We start from the raw sequence: 15615 nt of genomic DNA on the forward strand, positions 1-15615 counted from the left end.
CAATTCGACGTAGATAGTATTATGTCTATAACTTAGGTATTTTAAGATCTTTACTTTAGCCTCTAACCAGGATTCAAACCACTGCTTCAATATATCATCATCATCATCATCATCTCAGCCATAAGACGTCCACTGCTGAACATAGGCCTCCCCCTTTGGGGGGTGTATGCCATAATCGCCACGCTTGGCAGGCGGGTTGGCGATCGCAGTCGAGTACACCGAATTTGAGGGACGCTGCTGCCCGTCCACCGGTGGTCTTGGACGTAGTTTAAGGACATACCCGGGTCCAATATATGCGTTGGTTTAATGATAAAGGAGGCAAACGAGCAGACAAATTGCCCGATGATAAGCGATTACCATCGCCTATGAGTACACCCAACACCAGAGCGGTTGTAAGTGCATTGCCAGCCTTCAAGATGAGAATACGCTCTTAAAGGCTTGAAGGTCGTATCGGTCCGGTAATACCGCAGGCAACAGTTCATTCCACAGTTTAGCTGACGGACCAATAACTAAAGCAGTTACCCTATTTGTTACAGACGCTTTTGCTGTTGCGAAAAGAGCTTGACAACTTACTAAGTTAGACACTGGCAGGACTTTAACCTGCGACCTTTGCAACACGTGCAGCAGTCGCAGGTTCAAGTCCTGCCAGAAGCGGTGAATTTGTCTATTTTTCCTTTAATATAAAAAAAAAAAATCGTTCGCAGACGTATCTGCTTGATAAAAAAAAACAGACCTAACTTAAACCATAAACTACCTAACTTGAAAGGAAAAGCAAACTAAGCAGGGACCATGGGTGAGAATAAAGTTAAATAATATGTCAAATACTCGTATTTAATCCTGTCTTATCTGGGGCGGTCACGGCACGAATATCAAAACGGAGTTGATCGAATAAATTAAATAATTACTCATGAACCATGTTTCGGGTCGCGAACTTCGGCATTTGGTTTGATTTATTTCTTGTTGTTATTCTGTCCCATCAGCTGGGAGATAAACTGTTAGAGAATTTGTTCAAAAATGTTGTAGGCCACATTTTTATTATAAGTAATATGTGTTAATAACATAGGTACTAATATAATTGGTAGGTAAATGGCCCAAAGAATCGGCTTTCATCAAGAAAACACGTTTTTAGTGCATGAATTAAAGCTATTTGAACGGATTATATCGCATATAATAAACCCTGAAAGTCTTAATTATCGTGTTGCATCAAATTCGGTTGCATCTGAAACAACAAAATAATAAAATAACATAGGTACACGCCAGAAAAAATACGATATTCTTAAATGTAATGCGGTAATACTGTAGCATGCAAATATCCTTTCTGGCGACACCACAAAAATGCCGCCGTGGTCATTTAAAAACCGCTTGGACACGTCCAGGCTCGATAACCTCGTTTAAATAAGGCACCGCGAATTAAGGCGATTGCCCGCTCCAATGCATCAAGTGTGTCGTTGATACAGATCGATCGCCAACGGTACAGCCGTGTGCATTCCCGGTGATTGCGCCAAACGTGCAACGCTACTAGGGCTTCCAAATACCGGACTTCTCCCAATACCGGTATTAATACCGAAACTGTCTTCATCAATACCGGGATCCCGGGATCCCGGTATTGAATATGAATCGCTTAAAAAAATATAGTTTTATTAAAAAGGGAATTAAAAAGGGTTACTGTGACACCAGATATGTCCTAAAAGCTTTTAGAACAATAAACAATCAATGTCGCCATCTGCATTAATTTTATTTCACACTCCAGGTTGGCAATAATTTTATCCAACTTGCTATCCGGACGGTATGTCCCTGGTCCCGTGGAAGATGGGACGGGTGCTAGTCTGGGACGCCACATGCGTCGATAAACTGGCACCGTCCCATCTACCAAGAACTTCGACCAGGGCTGGGGCGGCTGCCGAGGCGGCTGAAAACAAAAAGTTTTCAAAGTATCAAGGTCTCGGCCCCCAATACCATTTTGTGGCATTCGGTGTCGAGACACTGGGGCCGTGGGGTCCAAGCGCTCATGTTCTTTTTAAAGAACTGTCGAAAAAGCTGGCCGATACCACCGGTGGCCAGAGAGCAGGCAGCTTTCTCTCGCAACGCATTAGTATTGCCATTCAGCGAGGGAATGCTGCCAGCATCTTTGGCACAATGCCGCGGGGGCCTTTTTTAGATTTACTTTAGTTTAGATTAGTTTAGTTTTTAATTTTAGGTAGTTTTTAATTTTAGTTAGTTTTTAATTTTAGGTAGTTTTTAATTTTTAGTTTTTAAATTTAGTTTTTAATCTTTTTATGTTACTCATTATACTGTATTATTTTTATCGAACCTTATAAATTAATCTTATAGGTATTTACATGTGTTAAGACGCTTGGTATAATAAAAAGTAACTTGTTAACTTCACCAGTCTCATTTTTAGTCCAACAACCCACCAGCCAACTTTTTTTCTAATTTCCGCCTAAATTAGTTTGCCATACTACAGTTCCTTGTTCCTTGCTCTTTTCTTTAATCATCTCATCTCATCTCAGCCTATATACGTCCCACTGCTGGGCACAGGCCTCCTCTCATGCGCGAGAGGGCTTGGGCTATAGTCCCCACGCTAGCCCAATGCGGATTGGGGACTTCACATACACCTTTGAATTTCTTCGCAGATGTATGCAGATTTCCTCACGATGTTTTCCTTCACCTAAAAGCTAGTGTTAAATGTCAAATGATATTTCGTACATAAGTTTCGAAAAACTCATTGGTACGAGCCGTGATTTGAACCCGCGACCTCCGGATTGAAAGTCAGACGTCATATCCACTCGGCTACCACTGCTTTTTCTTTAAAATTTTTGATAAAATTTTAAGATTTAACTATATTAATCTCACTGTCAGGATTCATCCACCACCAACCACCTAATATTTATCTGACGTTCAGCCATCGATCTTATTTCAAAAATAAAATAAGGGGTAAATGCAATTTATATGCGTCTGACGTGTAGTAAGCTTTTTAATACAGCCGAATATGACCATTTCAATGGATATAAATGGTTTATACTGCAAATTTTCCTTGTTTTTGAAAATACCGGGATCCCGGTATTGCATTTAAAAATACCGGTATTGAAAAATACGTTTAAAAAGACGGGATCCCGGTATTACGGGATCCCGGGATCCAGGTATTGGAAGCCCTAAACGCAACCATGGTGCGGGGAATAAATTGCGAATGTGTAAGATCGGTCGCAGACTGATAAAAATGTGCTTTATTATATTTTTTGCTTAAACTTGCTTTTGAAATGAAATTTTATAACACAATATTGCTGCTTGAATACAATTTACCACTATCTTGTTGCTCTTTCGATAAAAAAACTACGTTTACATGACTTTTCTTATCATATGCCTCTAAGCGCTGCACGCCGGTAGCCTAGCGGTAACAGAGTGCGACTTTCAATTTAGAGATTCGGGGGTTCAAAGTTCAAACCCCGACTCGTACTTATGAGTTTTTCGGAACCTAATACTTACGATAAGTACTTACCTACCTTCCTACCTATTATCTTATCCATTCCATGATACCTACTCTGTTCGATCAGATTATTGCATCTTGTGGTCTCCCGTGTGCGGCAGACTGCAATAGCAATATGTATTAATGCTTGAACCGGTCCGATGATTACCCCTCAAGTGGACAGTCATATTATTCAATTGGTCGCACGAGCCTTCCTTACCGACTAGTATTACGTTTAATGCACTTTATAAAGCTTATGCTGGTAACGTTATCTCCATTTGATATTTCGTTCCCGTAATAGTTGAAAGTGAATCATTTGGGTCGATTATTTCGTAAAATGAATTATCGAATAATGTGTCATTGGATACGAAATCCTAACATTAAAATAGAATCTGCATTATATCTAATATCTGGAGTAGCTAATTGCAACTTCGAGCTCGTTTATTTCTTCGCTTGCGGGATACCGACTGACTCTGGGAGGACATTGTATTACAAAGATCGGAATGGCGTTCTAGTGTTCATAAGAAAGTAGATCTATTTGAGCAGCAGCGTCTGGAAGACCTAGATGTTAAGCGTCATATCCGCAAGACGCGACCTAAGCCCTCCTACACATATACCCGCAACTCGACTGGACAACTCCATTGCGCATCGTGTGACCGCATCTTCAAGACAAAGTTTGGTTTTGCGAGCCACATTAGGGCATTTCATAATCCGGATAAGAATTGTTGATGGAGTCGCCATTGCCGGATACGGCAAGGAAGGAAGAGGGTTCGGGAACCCGTTCGGATCCCAATCTAGCAGTGTGCAAAATCGAGAAGGCTTTATTTGTGTTTACTTCAATTTAAATAAAGTCAATAGGCTTTCTTATAAAACGCCTTTTTGTACATACGGCGGTAATCAGTGCCGAGGGCCGGTATATGACGTTTTCGATTTAGACCTCACTTTGTAACCATAATTTGTTCAATAAGTGTTTAATAATTGCATTAAATTACACGTAAATTTGTTCACGAAGAAACCGTGTACCGACTCTTTGTGCCATTATATTTTTAATTTGCTGTTATTCTCTACAAATCGACACTAAAAGTATCAAAAAATCAAAATATGGAGTTCCGTTTGAGACAGAAGCAAAACAATTTTGTCTTTGACAGTAATTGAATTATTGTATGATTCTGAAAGCTAGATAATTCAGCTACCAATTTATTATCGATTTATATTTTTACTCACAAAGACAACACAGAAATTCAATCTCAAATGTAAACTTTCGAACAATTTCCATACATTGACGACATCACTCAAAATTCTTCTTCAAGTCAGATGCCCGTTGGGGCTACACCGGAGCACACGTGTACTTCTTCAAATGAAAATGACAGCTTGATTTTCTTGCCTTTGACAATTATATTGACATTAAATCATATACGCACACGAGAAAGTATACCAGTAGATAAATTGTATTTCAAAAAATAGGGTACATAAATATCTGCCTTCGTCTCATTTAAATTTGATTTGCTGTTATAATGGTTGAAAACCGCAGTAAACTATCTTAAAACAATACGATTACAGTCGAATTTAAGTATTATGTTCCTTCAAAACTCGCTTAAAATGAAAAAAGTTTAAAGACTCATCTTTACTGATTGGGATAAATTTTTATTATGCTGGTATCATTTTGCGTCAGTTTAAAAACGTATTTGACTTCTGTACGTCAATGAATTTTGATGACAATTGTAATCTTGTATTATATTATACAAGTTTTATCTTAAAATATTGCCTATTAACAGGAAGAGTTATGTAATTCGTATAAGTAATACCTGAAAGTCTTGTACCTAGATCTGTAATACCATGGATTGCGACGAATAAATGATAATGATTATGCCGTTCGTTCCGTCTATATGTAATGCGTGTACGTGCTGTTCTCTGAAAGTACTAGCGAGTTTTTGCGGCTTTGGAGACCGAGATGAAGCTTACAGGCCAATGGCGCTCTAGTTATTGTTATGTATACCTATGTATCGAATGTTTTATAAATTACCTATAAAAAGCAATGTTTTATTTCGATTAGGTCTACATTTTGTGCATATTGCATATCTGAAGTATTTTCGTACTAAACTTGAAACTTTCGTTGAAACTAAATAAAATAATTATTCCAAATGTACAGTCGCCTGCAATTTATGTTACACAAGGAAGGCCGCAAAAATATCTGACACGATCTTATTTGTAGAACCATAAGAACATGTCACATATTTTTGCGGCGTTCGAAGAGTAGATACCGTCATTATCACCAACTTTGCCCGCTTTTTTTTTAAAACGAATTTCTCAAAAAACATCACATATGACTTTTTTTGCTCAGCACGTCCATTGTGATCAAACGCATCAGTTTATTTGAAAAAAATATATTTTTTACCCATTTTTTTGCGTTTTAGAGGGCGGGCAAAGATATCCGGGGTTTTCGCCAACATTGCCCACGTCGATTTGGTATTCAAATACAGCTCGTATGATGATGATGTCTAAGGATCACTTAAAGGTTTTGGGCAATCCTACCATTCCCTGTTAATAACTTAGCGATAAGTGTAAAAACTTTAAAATAAATTTGCTGGGCAATGTTGCCTACCCGTTTTTGCCCATTTCCAAATAAGGCTCGCCTAAGCATTTTACAAAGGCTAGGGTTGTCACTTTTGAGAAAATCTGTTACAATAGTTTAATGGCCAAATATATGATTTTTGTTGTGTTTTTCATTCGTTAACGGGATAAAACATCTAAATAAAGGATAATAAGACAAATTAAATACAGTATATATTTATAAACTTATTTTAGTGTACAAACATAACCTTCTTTTACTTGCGAAGTTGGGTAAATTAGATGAAAGTGACAACCCTAATCCGTTTTTGGTGGTGGGCAATGTTGGTATGGATGCCAAATTACCGGATTACTTTGCCCACCGCTAAAACTTTTGTGTATTTAGGCCTTTTTAGTTTAAATCTCAATAGACATAATCATGTGTGTTCATGTGTTATAACTCAAACCCGGAAATATTTGTCAAAGGGTTCTAAATTTTTTCTACTTGCATTTATTATTTATAAATTTTTTGCCCGCCGAAATATACCCTATATTAGACAACTCGCTCAAATCAAAATTCCCAAGTCAAGTTATGCACAAGTTTGGTATATAGTTTTGTCAGAAATATAACCTATATTCTACTAAAAATAGCAGGGTGGCCATAACTATTATATTTTTTCTACATTAACGAATTTGTTTAAAATTGTCGTTTTGGGCAAAGTTTCCCTGGAGGCAAAGTTGGCGCTAATGACGTAACATATTACTGCAGGTGACTGTACATAAATGTTTCGGTGATTTTGAGATTATTTTTCAGGTTAGTTTACTAACAATCAAGTTATGCAGATACCGATTTCGTGAACGTATAAGTAGTAAGGTACCGCTATTGTTTAGCGATACCGATTATTTTTGAAGGTAAAACTATACCGGTTGAAATATAAAGATATTAAAATTACAGCAGGGACAACCATTTTTTATAGGTGTACCTAAACCATCATTGGCCGAGCGTTAGCAAAGGTCTCCGTTTCAGCTTGGGCAAAAATGCTTTTGTATGTTCTCCTTTGCAGATCACATTTCTCAACTGATTCTCGTGAAAATTTGTAAGCAGGTTCGATAGAACTATTCTGTTTCGCTTTATCCGCCAAAATGGAATTGCCACCCTGCTGAAACTTTATTTATTTAAATTCCTATTGAATGGATTTTGCACCTTATGAAAAACCGTATAGAGTAGTAAATAACATTTTACATCTGACTTAATGACATCTTGTTTTATTCGCTTTAATTGTACAAAACGCGTATCTCGACAAAGCAATAGTAGGTAGTAAAACAGTCAACAATCAAATGAATTAAATAGGTACGTCACGTGTGACATGAACAGACAAGGAAAGCAAGATTAAATGCATTGTTTCTCTTTCATCTTTCAATGGAACGCTTTTACCCTCAAAGGAGGCTAGTGGTCAATACTAAACTAAAAGTCCAATCTTAAAAAAACATGATGGGTCACTGACCTGTCCCAGTAAAGTGAGGTAGTGTGCGTGAAGTGAGCTTGTGTGTGAAATGGGGTAAATTGACAGAATCTGAAATTTTACCCACCGCTACCGTCGCCTTAATAGGGCTACTTACCTTATATAAAATTCCGACTTTACTAAATTCAATAGATTAAACTTTAAGTTAATACGTGTTTTAAAAACTTCTCATTAGTAACTCAAGGATCAATGAAAGTATAATATGCAAAATATTTTAAATATTCTCAAAATCTCCGCAATTTCTGTAAACTTTCATGAGAAAATTCTCATACAAGTTTCCACTGAGAACGTTCTCGTTCAGATTAGGGATTGTAACTGATGTTATTCTGATGACGACTGTTTTATTTAACATAATATATATGTAGTATCTAATACTTTTGTCATAGAAAACGGAACTATTAACTGAAAGAAGGCTTACCGAGAACATTTGATGGGAACTTTGCAATTTATGAAAATCACTTTGGCTCATTGCTATCCCGATATTCCCGATCAGTGTTGTCGCTTGATTACAATAGTGATTGTGTTGTCTTTTTGCAATTGTATCAATCAATTATTTAAGTAAGAAGAAATTGTTCGATACAAATGTATAGTATAGTATCGTTTATTGCAAACCATGGTATAATACAATAGATGTTACAATGGAAAAGGGTCGCATGGCATCCTGGTAGGGTATGGCAATTATCCTTAAAACTAAATACATTAACTAAATATAATATTTAGTACAGAAAAATAGTGTGTCTCTTAGCATAGTTGCTAAGTACATTATTAGAACCAAATCAAAATCACCAAAACTTACAATATAAACAGTAGTACTGTACGTAATGGAAATGTTAATACAATTACAAATCGATAGGGAAGTCCTCGTTTTGTTTTATGGGTAGGTAGATAATTCGATATTTAAATATACGGGTGCACTATCAGCGCATAACAATGTTAAGGGCTTTAAAGTTAAAGTGCCTGCTGATAGGACATATTTAAAATAGGTATACATTTGGACTTTGTAACGGAGATACATTATATATAAGTATAAATAAGTACTTACTTAGTTAATCACTTATTTAAAGTTTTAAAGTACTTATAAAAACGATTTCCAGCATGCTGGGAATTTATTCTTCAAAACGCTATTTTTGGATTTAATTTGATTGGCCTACATAATACATATTTCATGCATAAACATTAATTTACACTTTCACGATTTTTATTCACAACGACGGGACGTAAGTTTATTTTAAAAATTAAGTTTTAAATTTACCTCCGACGTTTCGAGGACGGCGTTGTAGGGAGTACCCACCCTGGGTTTTATTTATAATGTAGTTACATAAGTAGATAAATCTACAGCCACAGAAGTTGAATGTGCGCGTTAATTAGGTGCCGTCGTATTATGCACATTATCACCCGCAGGGAGCATCGAGGACATGTCATGTGATGTTGCTCTAATCACTTAAACAGTGTTTATGTTGGCGGCCGATCGTAAAATCCGCTAGATCATGAAATTCCTTGGCATATCATGAAACGCCGCCATTCTTTGATATGTCTAAGATTTACCCAGACTTATCACAATGTGCCTTAAAACGGCAGATCGATTGGATAACTATGATGTTATTGAAAAATGGTTGATTAGGCACCTCTTTAAATTTTGAAGCGATACCTACCACTAAAACGATTTACCTACTTTTTTAACAGATAAATTTACTTAAGCCAGCTAGCATGCGTTCCGTATTAAGATTTCAATAAAGTACAAGCTTGCGGGAACGTTGTTACGTGAATTAAACATCAGAAAATTCTCAAGCAGCTCTACCACGTATATACCGGTTGTCAAAAGGCTGCGGTGCGGAGCGGCGGCGCGGGGGGCGCGGGGGCCGGGTACAGCGACCGCGATGTTGCCGGCGCGCGCGCAGCTCAGCCATTGCCAAGATCACGGCCCGCGAGGCGAATGTCAGACACGTCACAGCGAGCTTTGCGCCGTTTGAATTTAGAACTTGGAATGTAACGATTCCAATTCCAAACTTCCACGATTCTGATGGAGTGAATTCATTTTTTACACTTGAATCGTATAATGGCTTATTGGGTTTTCATGGAAACATTTTCTAAGTACATATGTATAATGTCTTTAAAATGGAACAAACATTTTCTAGAAAATTCACACTTGTGTTTTCATGGGCTTTTCGACAAATGTATGTACGTTAATGTTAAAATTGTAACGGAACATTTTGAGCTTTTAATGCACTCATCACTTGGAAATGTTCAACAAAGGCCAATCACATTCTTCTTCATAAGGCTCCCCAATCCAGCGTCTATTATGCAATCGAACAAATACCTACGTTCGTTTTTGCTGGCCACATCCCCACGGTAAATGTTCGTGAGCTTCGCCTCTCCATGTATGCGTCCACATAATAGCCCTTGCTCTATCTTTATATGGGCCGAGCCGTAGCCTCCCGCAATCCCTATTCAATTCACGTAAGGTAGCGGCCCTAAGGACCGGGTTTTTGTAACAGCGCAACAGGTAGAAAGGAAAGGATTTCGTGCGGAGCGGGATGGCACGATGTCATCATCGGCCGACTCGCTCGGGGCAGCGAAGGAATGCCGTATACGATTTGAGCTACTGCTAGCGCATACTGCAGACTGCGAACGTAAGTACCCAACTATAGCTACACCGTACATATACATCGCATCAACACACACTGCCCTAATGCGTACGGGTCATATAGCGGGATTTACGGAGTTTAGCGAGTGAAATTATAATCGAAAGGGAGTCTGGTAATTTCGGCGATTTACTGATAAAATGCATTGTGTGTTATTGGAAATTGAGGTCTTTGTTAAACTTTTGTTTGTTAATTTATCCGTTTTTATATGATCAGGTACCACCTAATAGCACATTTATTTCTTATTTGTTGTGTTGCGTTAATTTCATGTTAAGTATTTTGAATACATGTCTCCAATCCACCTGCTAATAAGTACTTCAGGAGTTCACGTTCCTCACACACACAAGTGACGTCTAGGTAAATGTAATCCATTTACTGACGAAGAATATTTATTATCATCGTATCTATTACGTGCTTGTCAGTGATTTCAAAACAATAAATTGAACCTCTTCTTAACGAACTTGTGTTAAATGATTTTTCTTGTCTTCGGTACCCTAGTGACTAGCGTCCTATCCTAACTCCTAAAGTTACATCACGTGCCTATTATTTTTTAAACACATGTCTTGTTTTTAGACTTTTAATCAAATTTAGCGTTTTAGGTGCTTTATACTCAAAGCCTTCCTATTTATGGATTTAATTATTATTTTCCTTTGCCATTAAAGACCAAACGACCAGCAGCAACTTTGATTATTCTTCATCAGTCCGGCGTAAAAAAGAAACACTCGAATTGGCTAACCGGTACCTGCCGTCTTGACAAGTAAACATTACAATTATATCTACCTATATTACTTTGAGGCGATAATTGACGAAACACTTGAAGAGAGACTTGGCAACGTCCGCAATGCCGAGTAAGGAACGCATCTACATATTTACATTAATTTGCATTATTTGCAAATCACTTAGTTTAAGATATTTATATTTATATGGGTAAATTGGTAAAAAGTAAGTCTCTTATATATTCTAATTTGGCCGCGATTATTACGTAATTGTATTGTACATAAATATATATAACTAAGGCAACATTGATGTATTGTATATCGTTCGTAGTTTTATTTCAATATAAGTAGTCAGTCTTTAAGAAAGTAAGTAATATAAAATGTCTGAGAAGCAGTAACAAATAATACATAGGCATATAAAACATAACTAAGTACGAGAGTATCTCTTAATGATCGTCATGTTGTATACTTACAACAAACATTAAATTAAAACCTGTACAATTTTGATAATAAATCAATAACGGTAAACATGTCAAATTAAAACAATTGACTGTCAATACCTATGTGGCTCGGTGGGACGTCGGTATATGTACCTATAGTAAGTCGGGCTGATTAGACCTGCCCTTCTGTAAGCAGCTCTCCTTCCTCCTTCAGTTCTCGGCAGCGAGACTTGGCCTTTACTAGAGCGGCACAAGCAGGAACTGCGTGTCACGGAAATGAAGATGCTACGGTGGATGTGCGGAGTTTCACGCAAGGATCGCGTCCGAAACGCCCAAATTCGGGGTAGTCTTGGCGTCCGTGACATCGCATACAAACTGCAAGAGTGCCGCCTTCGTTGGTATGGCCACGTCTCGCGCAGACCGGCAAGTTACGTGGGTAACAAATGCCTGGCCATGCCGCCTCCTCCCGGTACGGGAAGAAGAGGCCGGCCCAAGAAGCGATGGCTTGATGTCGTTAAGGAGGACATGCGTGCCAACGGACTCACCACCAGGGACGCCGAAGATCGGGTAAAGTGGACACGAAGGAGTCGGAAGGCGAACCCCGGGTCTTCGCGCCCCGCGCGGGGGCACAGCCGGGATTGACGCCAGGATGATGATGAGTAAGTCGGGCTGATTACTCGCGGGTTTCATGAAATTATCATGCCATAATGTTGGTAAAAGCCTAAAAATGTTCCGGATCTGTTATCTAAGGAACATGTTGTCTGCTCACCTAAGAGCAGTTTATTATAATTACCCACGATTCTGCATCGTCCTCGGATCTCGTCCTAACAAGACGGTTAAATGTGTGAAAAATAGTTTTCGAAGTCATTATTTTAAGCATTCATCAACAATCACATTCAGAGAAAAACCTGATAAAATTGTCTAAAAATAATAAAGCTCATTACGGTAAATGCGCTTACAAAGTTTCTGCAGATCTCCTTGTCAATTATTTTAACTGCTTTCCGAACTGAAATCATTATTTTATTATCTTGATTTGTCAGCACAACTTGCGCTCGCTGTGCAAGGTGTCCAAAAAAGGCAAAGCCTTATATATACATATATGTACAATCCCGACCTCGTTAATACAGAACCACTGACAGTAAAATAACAAAATGACCGCGTGCATCCAAAAAATGCAAGTGCAAATATGCATCTGCCAAGCGTTTTCGGTCGTCCTTATTAATACAGGTTTCTCAATCAGACGAGATATCTAACACTAAGTATAGGTAGGTATTATGACATACACATACATATTATATTACGGGCCGCATTAACGCCGTGGTCTTGGGTAAACATGTAGCCGCGCGGTCGCTGGTCACATAAAAAGTTTCCTCGGATCCGGTCCCACAGGTCCGGCCAAGAGCGACGACCCCCGCTCGCTGTTTGACTTATGGAAATTACTTTTCTTGCCTCATCTGACTGATATTCCGGCATGTCTATAATTAATTAAAATTGTATAACTCCAATGACTTGAGACTGCTAATCAAATTAATATGTCCGGATGGGATTAATCTGGTATAGTCATACATAAAAATCTGATTAATGTTTCCAAGGATTACTTACCATTATTTTATGCGTGACCCAAGCAACCCTTTCCCTTCTTTATTATTGGCACTTTGGTCTTCTAGATTACTTTTTAACATGTTCTTGGGACACAATAAAGGTATAGGGCATTTTATATTTTGCAGTCAACGCATTGTGAGCAGTTCAACCAATGGAATTTCTCGTATTAATTAATACCCTTAAGCTACGGAAGTGATAATATAATAATCAAGGACATGTTGCTAGCTATTTTACTCCAAGTTTCCTTAATATTGCTTTAGCAGAGAACGAGCTTAAAGTTTACTAGAGCTTTTTGGTACCGTACGTAATCAAATATAGGTACAATATATGTATACAAGTATTGTTGAATACACCACCTATATATTGCAATATTTGCAATGTAGTATTACGTCTCTGTACATAAAGTGGTAGGTAGGTACCGAGACCGGCGCGGCCGTGTACCGTACATACCGTAGCGCAGACCGTAGCGGTGACGGAGTTGGCGACTCGGCACGGGCGTCGCTTACATCAGTGCATAACGTTACGCTAACGTTACCGGCGCCGGCGATTACGTGCGCGGAGGACTTTTACTGCTAATAGTTTTATCTCCGTTTAGCACTAAAGAGAGGCACAAGTATCTCCTATGCAAGTAAGGCAATGTCGTAGACTATTCATATTAGGTAAGTTTCACGCACTGCGCTCTTCCTTTGCACTACCTATAAATTAGCATGGCTTTCCATCTCAATCATTAATTTTTGATGACGAAAACATAATTAACAACATCATTATATTAGCTTTGGCCCATACGTCCATAGATCCGTTATTCGCCACAATACTAAGTCCTTTCCCACCTTCATCAACGTAGAAACTCCTAAACCTAAAGCATAAAGCGTTTTTTCAGTCAGAAGACGTGTAGAAAATAGGTAAAGTATGACGAGTCTTTCCAAAACTCATTTGGGAACTTATATCTAACTATATACCTATATACATCTTAACAATGGTTACTGATTATTCAAAATCGAAAGAAGAATTACAGTTATATGTAATTTTAAATGATCAAGTTCAAAAATCCTGTAATGTCAAACCGCATATACAGTACAATAATATAGCTGTTCAAAGCCGGGCAATGTTGCAATACAAGAGACGCGACTTTGGCGGTCGCGCTTCGCGGTGCAGCACGATCTAGCGTTCCGGTGTGCGCCGGCGCCCCTTCCCCGCCGCCCTCACCCCCCCCCCCTCACCATGCTCTTGCGCTTGGCCCTGACCGAGACAGACCGCGGTGGAGGCGAATGTTACGAAATTTCCTATCACTTTGGAACCAGTTCCTAATGCTTATCTACTACATGGTATCATATGAAAGTGTGGTTCTTACTTTGTTAAAGTTATTATTTAGGTTGTAACTAATATTTACTTCTCAGTACAGATTATCTCATTCCACACGAGTACTATTTTCATGTAAGTACCTAAATATTTCATAGGGGAGAGGCCTTTGCCTAGCATTGTGATACTCCAGGCTAAGAAAAAAATCATACACAGTTAGGGAGAACAGGTAGCAAAGTGACAGTGCTACACTCACATGTATAATGTAGGTAGAAGTATATTACCTACTATTTTCACATCATCATTATTAAATCATTTAGCGCCCAGTAGGGATATAATGGTTGCGCTTTTATAGTCTCGTGTCATTCGTCACTCTTGACCTTATAAGTGAGTGATACTTGTTGGACAATGTCAGCCATGATGACAGGCGAGAAAAGCGCGGCTATCTTAGACCCTCAGCTCAGGATGGCTCAGGGTATACAAAATATAGTTACGTTTTAAATGTAAATTGATATTCTGTTCACGGGAGAGCATGGCGGCAGCAGAATATATACTTTTTGCTGAAATTGATTGTTGTTTGCAATCTCGGTGGACGGAATAATGACAGTGCTCAAGATCAGGCCTGCGCCTGCGCTGCGCACACGCGGCGTCGTTATCCCAATTACGTATTTGTTCAAGATGGACGCGAAAGATGACGGAGGTATAATATAATTGGTGTAATTCTAAGAACAGCATAGGTAATTTGAATGAACATAGCACTGTCCAGTTACTCCAGTTAGGACTGCTCGGTGAGCGCATGGATGAAGCTTTAGATATAGTAAGTACAATAGGGAATATTAGGCCAATTCAACCTTATACTAACATCAGAATGATATCTCAATGATGTACCGTAAAACGGGGTGAGTAGGTTTCACGGGGAGAGGTGGGTTAGGAATGGGGAGAGAAGGTTTGAGAGGGGGGTGAGAAGGGATTTTAAGGCTACTGCTACAAAAATAATGTATTCCAATTTAAATGGAGCTATAGTAATACGCATAATAAAAATAAAAAAACGATCCAACAATCTTCCAAAGTCACCTTTGTATGAAAACCCCTCTCACCCCAAATACGAGGCACTACGGGGTGAGGTGGGTTTTCCTCTTTATCGTCAAAGTTATGAAATGGAACTACCCAAAATAAAATAAAAACTAAAATACAAACGTCCGGAACACTTATTATATACACCATTCAGTTTTCATAAGTAAAAATAAAATGTTATCGAGGTTTGAATTTCCGTTTTGACCCTACTCACCCCATTGTACGGTAGTTTATTAGTTTTCGTGCATTTCGCTCGTACATACATGTATTGGCGCAAGCGAAACGCATGATAACAAATGACATCATTTA

At 38.5% G+C, this 15615-nt stretch overlaps 1 long non-coding RNA gene across 1 annotated transcript in view; it reads left to right on the forward strand.

The window, feature by feature from the left end:
* Nucleotides 1-438: 438 nt before the first annotated feature.
* The window catches only part of LOC134789411 (uncharacterized), a 550672-nt gene continuing 535495 nt past the window's right edge, over nucleotides 439-15615 (forward strand). The window contains exon 1 of the long non-coding RNA XR_010144056.1: nucleotides 439-488. This is a non-coding gene — a long non-coding RNA (uncharacterized LOC134789411). The remainder of the gene's footprint in view (nucleotides 489-15615) is intronic.

This window comes from Cydia splendana, chromosome 3, assembly GCF_910591565.1.
Source record: "Cydia splendana chromosome 3, ilCydSple1.2, whole genome shotgun sequence".
NCBI lineage: Eukaryota > Metazoa > Arthropoda > Insecta > Lepidoptera > Tortricidae > Cydia > Cydia splendana.